This window comes from Ischnura elegans, chromosome 11 (assembly GCF_921293095.1).
Source record: "Ischnura elegans chromosome 11, ioIscEleg1.1, whole genome shotgun sequence".
Lineage (NCBI taxonomy): Eukaryota > Metazoa > Arthropoda > Insecta > Odonata > Coenagrionidae > Ischnura > Ischnura elegans.
Window position 1 is genome coordinate 70770973 of NC_060256.1, and position 7107 is coordinate 70778079.

Genomic DNA, 7107 nt, shown 5'->3' on the forward strand with positions numbered 1-7107 from the left:
AATATTGTTGAAATGACACATTGCAATATTTCCACTTATAGATTTATTTTACACTACGCGTTTCGTCGTTACAACGACATTTCAAGTTGAAAATGTCGTTGTAACGACGAAACGCGTAGTGTAAAATAAATCTATAAGTGGAAATATTGCAATGTGTCATTTCAACAATCTTCTAAAATGCTTAAAAAACTTAAAAGTCACAACTTATAAAATTTCCCGGGGCAAGTCCCTGGTTTGGACCCCCCAATATTTTTTGTAAGTCGGCTCCCCTGTTCCTGTAACAGGGAAAGTTCTTGGGAGATTGATGTATTAATTCTTAAAAATGAGACGTAAAACACAACTAGGTATTTACTGTGTACCTATTTACTCACAATGGTGATAAGAAAAATGGCCCGTATGTAAATTCGATACCAACTAGATTCCTAACTGTGGATAAGAGATCGAACACATTCTGCCCTACAGTTAAAACAATCGACAGGCGGGCCCTTGGAGATTATCGCCTCGCAAACAAACTTTGACCCTTCGCATGGGGCTCATCTTATCGATTGGCAGTTTCCGATAGGGCCAACCCAGAAAACCGTCCACATCTGCCGCGACATGAGACCCGCGAAAAGGCCCGGAGAACATGACGGAGAAGAACAGGTCGCGATCATCTGGTAGGTCATATTGCGCGCCTCGTCCGCGGAAAAACCACACGCGGACAAACACAACGCCATCCAAATCAAACCAGCTGAGGAGCATGAGGTGGTTGGCCAGGATGCCGCGGCGGGGAGGCGCGGCGCTGCAGTCGCCCAGAGTGTGCTTGCCTTGCCTCTCCGGTCGCATCATCAACCCAAGTGCAGGTGATGTCGGACGGGAAGGGCGGGGGAAGGGGGAGAGAGAAGGGCCGTTGCTAGGCAACGCAAACTACCCGATCCTCTTTCCCTACCCTTCCCCCTCTCCTATCAACCCTATCGCCCTCTCCCTCCTCATACTCCTTCCCCTACAACACAGAAGCAGAAATCCCCTTCCCTCCTTCTCCTCCATTACCGCCCCTCATTTTCCTCCGCATCCCCACCCCTCGTTCCCCAGCGAGGCGACTTTTTGCTCCAGGGGTTTTAGTTCGCTGGAACATAGAGGCGCTGCCATCGAGAGGAATTTTCCCCCATGCCCATTCGGCGCATTTTATTTTATACATATATATATATATATAAACCTTTTTTCATTTTTCTTTTCACCCCTTTTTTCTCCCCCCCCCTCCCCCCCCGTCAACCCCTTCCCGCAAGAACGTAATTTTATTTTCTTCTCCTCGAAAAAAAAACTACGTAATTTCTCCTTTTTTTCGCTTTACGCTCTTCTCTTGTTTTGTTGGTTTTATTTCGGCGGCAATTTTTCGTTTTTCGTCCGCGTGTGCTCGCGAGAGAGAGGAGGGGAAGTGAAAGCGGGGGGAGGTCTCGGAATTACGAACGGAGGGGAGGTATTAGTAGGGAGTAGGGCATTGTGTTTCTTGCGATCGACGCCTGGTTGAAGCGCATTGGTGGCGGCACGAAGAAGGGCGGGAGAGAATGGATGACGGACCGACGGATAGATGGCACGGTGAAGAGGAGGAGGGAGAGAGGTTGGCGGATTTATTCGAAAAGCGCACGTCAAAAAACGCCGCGGATCTGGAAAATGTGCGTGAGAAGGTCTCTCTCCGCCGCCGGACGCTCGCGAGGTCATTCCGCGAACAGACGCCGCGGAGAGTGGACCTCTCAGGCGTCGCGGCAGCAAAGGAGCCGATAGAGTTGGAGTAAGGTCCTTGCAGACTATTATGATTATTAAATTATTCTAACGATTAAGATACGTTTCCATGGAATACTTAAGAAGCAATCTGGGAGCCTTCCCTTCCTTCATGAACTTCCCTCTTCAATTCACAATAAGACCTACTCCCTTTCATTCTATCGAAAAATCCTTTTCCTTCCTCTCCCTCGTTTATTCAACATTCTCCCCAGGGGCGCAGCTAGGAATTAAGGCTGGGGGAGGGGGGTTTAATGTAACTAATACCGGGATGTGTGAGGGTATGGTATACCCCCCAGGATAAGAGGTAGTTGCGAGATTAATAAATGGTGGAATTTTAGATAAATTGTTGAAAGTGGTGAGTTTTACGGCTTTCTGAGGGATATTTTATTAATCCTTAAACTATTCTATTAGTAATATCAATCAAATTAAGTAAAATGGATTAAATTTCAAAATTTCTCTGGGGTGTTTTATCCCCCAAAACCCCCCCCCCCCTCGCTGCGCCACTGATTCTACCCACTAACGCTGTTTTCAACATCCCCTCCCCGCTAAGTACTCGCTTCATCCATGGCTTCTGTCTCCTACTAAACTCATCTAGAAACTGCCTCTCTTCACCCACCATGTCCACAACTCCGTCATTCCTCTTCCTCACCCTCCACTTCATTTTATCCATTCTTCTCGACACCCAGATCTCGAACACCTATCATCTTCTCTCGGTCGTCATTCCTAATTGTCCACGTTTCCGTACCGAAAAGCGTTACACTCCAGACCTGCTTCTTCACTAACATTTTCTTAACTCTTACATAACGATCCTCTCATAAGTTCCTTCGTGTATATGAACATTTTATAATATATCAACGGATATTATAACACAGAATACCCTTGCGTTGTGATGTTAATCCGTTCCGGAGGATGAATCGTAGAGTGAATTCCATCACACTCAATGTAACAAGTAACTTTGTGCGCAGTCAAACGCACGGGTCCATTTTACACCAAGGGAAAAATTTGCTATGAAGAAAGTATTTGCCTAAGCCGGAATTTGCACCCAGATTTCTCGATTGCCGATAAGTTACACAATCATCGACACCCCCAAGCAGTGGTGTAACTAGAGGGAGATCAGGGGATAGATCTTTCCCAAAATCCTCCGAAAATTAAAAAAAAATTAAAACTATCGTCTAGTTTCGATATATAATAACTTAATGAGCTTAAAGTTAAATTTTAAGTGAAAAAATGATATAAAATTTATTTCCAAGCATGTCTTTTTTCAAACCTTTTCCCGGATTGCTCGGGGTGGGGGTCTAACCACCAAGCTCCATCATCCCCCCAAAGCATATTCCTAATTACGCCACTACCTCCAAGCATTTGAGAACTTCGATCTTGATACAGGTATCTTGGTAAATAGGAACCAAGTTAAGTTTCTCCTGTTTTTCGAAGATTATTAATGAAAAGATGAAAGATATCAAGGAGGCACGAAGAACATTTTTCTAGTTTTCCCTAATCTCTCAGACGATATGTTAGTTTATACTCAACAGAGATTACGATTAAACGTATTAATTCCGAACGTAGATTGTGACGTCATATTTTTGACATTATTCCACCTTTATCTACGCATCGGTCGATTGTAAACGAAATTTTTCGAAATTCATTTCTCGGTCATGAAACTTTCGGCGGTTGCGCTTCTAGCTGCGTGCTAAATAAGCTCGTTGGATACGAGGTAAGGATAATGTAGAGTGCGCGCGCAGCACTCTTTGCACGGAAGCGGCAAGTCTCGACACAGTCTTCTTTGAAGGAGGTAAGATCCTCATAGCTCAGCCGCCGAAAACTCACTCAGTGGACAACGGAGCAGGAATAAGGAGAAAATTCGCTTACAATTATTTTCCAAACACTGAGAATCGGCAGTAAAAGTAAATTTGTGAGTGAGCAGGTTTCTCTGTGCTTTGCTAGAATAGAGGGCGTGTATAAAGTTTTCCAATCGCTGCACGCGGAAAAATTAAGAATTAGCAAGTTTTGAGCTACTTCGAAGAGGATTATTTTCCTATAACATAGTCTTACCCGTTTTCCATTTCTGTGAAATGTTTCACATACTCAGCAGCATAAAAAAATAAGCATTAACTGATGACAACTGAGATAATGATGGTAAAATCGCCTTTCATTACAATCGGAAATCGAGTCAAAGATCGAGGAAATCCTGATCGAGCCATGATCTTTGAGTTCCGATACTTTTTCAACTCCGATCTTGACCATTTCGTTCGATCTCAGCAGCGTTACTACCGGTCTATAAAGTATTCCTTCCCTAGCAAAAGAGTGTACTCTCTCGCAAAGACTTGACTCCAAGTTTGTAAAGTCACGACCTCGATCACCAAGGAAGCATCTCTCAATCAATCAGTTGATCTCCCTTAAAAAATTTAGTGTAGCCGAATGGTTCCAAGCGATGGTTCCTAAGCTAAGAATAATAAGCATGATTTTGTATAAAATGTTTTTTTTTTTCAAAGAACCGTCGATTTTTTCGATTAAATGATTTTTTTGTACACATTTAGAATTTTGTTGAAAAGGCGAGGTTTTCATTTCGATTAAAAATCGATTGCACGAAAAATCATTTTCATTTCTAATCCAAGAGACCGTGGAGACTTTGTCTATTGAAAATGAAACTGTTTACGACTGTACAAGTACATCCTCAGAACTAATCATGACGTTATAATCATGGAGCCCTTCCAACACGTAGCAGCTTCTTCTGATTTCGATTGCATTTGTTTACGCAACGCCTCTTCCTCACCATTTTAATGAAAAAATCAAAAAGTTCAAAATTACGTCAAATATGAAAAATAAGTGAGCTCTATTTGCCACGAAATATTTTCGATTTGGGCTGACCAAGGAGATGGAAATAGAACAGGGTGGGAGGTGAAGACAATGAAATCGATTAGCTTTGCAGCTTAACTACACCAATCAACGATTCAGGCCGGGAGGGTCAATATCAATGCTGAAGTGGAAGCTAAGTGAATTTAGTAATTTTTATAAGAGGTATTCCAGCGGTTAATGTAGATTTACATGGGACATTCTGTAAACCACTTCAACCGTCACCATTCGGCAGCCTTGGTTGCGGCGGGGTAAATCCTAGCCTGCCACACAAGAGGTCGCGGGCCGAGTCCCACTTGGGTGGGTTGCTACTATGAATTCCGATTGATTTGTCAGCCAGTCACATCAAGACGCAAACTGACAAATCAATCGGAAATCATGCCGCGTTATTCCCTCTATTAAAATCAACGTCTCCGCTGGCTTTAAAAACAAAACTTCTATTATGCAATTCAAAAATCAAGCCGCTGCTAACCTATGCTTCCCCAGTATGGCTTCATGCCAGTGCATGCCATCTGAAGAAACTTCAATCCTGCGAAAACAAAATAATCCGAAAAATTATAGGGGCCCCTTGGTTCGTTTGCAAGCGACAAATTCGTAATGATCTAAAAATCTGTCCAATTTTAACTTACTTAAAATCAGCTCTGACGCAATTTCAGAATTCCTGCGAAAGAACCAAAAATATTTTAATTGAGAATCTTTGGGACTATGTTTTACCTCCTAAACCCAAACACAGATACCCTAAATCAGCCCTAATCCCTTCCCATATTCCTTTCCCTACTTAACCCTGCAATGCCCGAACTGAAATTTTTCCAGGGCATGGGCGTTCCTGCACATTTATTTATTAACTTAAAACACCCCGATGTAAAAGGCCAATGATGCTATTATCGGTGGTACAGGAATGAATTTTTAAATATAAATTCCCAAATGCAACTTCCCTCTTAAGTTGCTATTGTGGCCTTTTCGAAACCTCCACTGCACAAACGCTCAACAATCGCCCATCGAATCAAATCCGATCATTTATTGCTATACTAGATGAGCGGATTTAATTTGGTGGGCAATTGTTGAGCGTTTGTGCTGTGGAAGTATCGAATTACATTGTCTTCAATGGTCTCCCGTTTTGGGAGAGGGCCTGCGAAAATAATTGAAAAAAATTACATTCATAAGGAAGTCACTCACTCCCTTCCATTCACTCTATAAATCCTATCTATTCTATCTGATATCCTTCACCGCTTAGCTAAAGCATAAATCATATGATCATTTTTTCCGTCCTTTTCAACGGAAAGCTCCAGCGATCGCTCCAATTATGGCAGAAAAAAGACCGTTTCACGCAATCATTGTCCGCGATGGCTTGAGTGATGGACATCCCATCACTCGCCACGTCCATTTTTCCGTCGCTGAAACCATCGTTGGCACCGTCTTTTAGCCAATCAGAGCGCAAGGCCGATAACAGCGACTGTGACGCCAATAGGGTGGTTTTGGGAGGAATGATGTTCAAATCAGTGAGATTCGCGGATGATCAGGCGCTGATTAGCCAGTCAGCGAAGGGGCTTCAGGCTCTAGTGGATGCGTTATACAAGCGTTGCGAGGAGTATGGGATGAGGATTAATCACAAGAAAACTAAGGTTATGCGGTTTTGTAAAGCATCACGAGCGAGGAATGTAGACTTAAGATAAAGGTGGGTGGTGAAAAACTTGAGCAGGTTGAGCAATTCAACTATTTAGGCAGTACGTTAGCGGAAAACGGATACAGTAGTAAGGACATCAGGAAGAGAATTGCATTAGCGAAGGAGGCGTTCGTGAACAGGAAGGAGCTTCTAAGAGGATCGTTATGTAAGGGTTTAAAGAAAAGGTTAGTGAAGAGTTTGATCTGGAGTGTAGCTCTCTACGGTGCGGAAACGTGGACACTGAGGAAAGAAGACGAGAGAAGATTGGAGGCATTCGAGATGTGGTTATGGAGAAGAATCGAGAGGGTGAAATGGACGGAGAGGAAAAGGAACGACGAAGTGCTGGATATGGTTTGCGAAGAGAGGCAGCTTTTAGATGAGATACGGAGGAGACAGAAGGTATGGATGGAGTTAGTGCTTAGCGGTGAGGGGATGTTGAAAATGGTGTTGGAGGGTAGAATGTTAGGGAAACGAGGGAGGGGAAGGAAAAGAATAGGATATTTAGATAGATTGAAAGAGAGTAGGCCTTACAGTGAATTAAAGAAGGCAGTGCTGGAAGGAAAGGGAGGCTCCCAGATCACTTCTTGAGTACTCCATGGAAACCTACCTTAATCGGTAGAATACAATAATAATAAATCGAAAGATTATTACTCCTGGAGTACGTATTTCACGCTTTTAGATTTTTGAATGACGATATCTATTTTTCGTGACGAAACGAAAAGTGAAAATTTTCAAGCGCGCGAAAACGCGACGGAAGGAAACTTTCCGACCTTAGGCAGCGTTAATAGGCGATTTTAAGACATATTTCCCTGAGCTCTGTGCCTCATGCATGCATT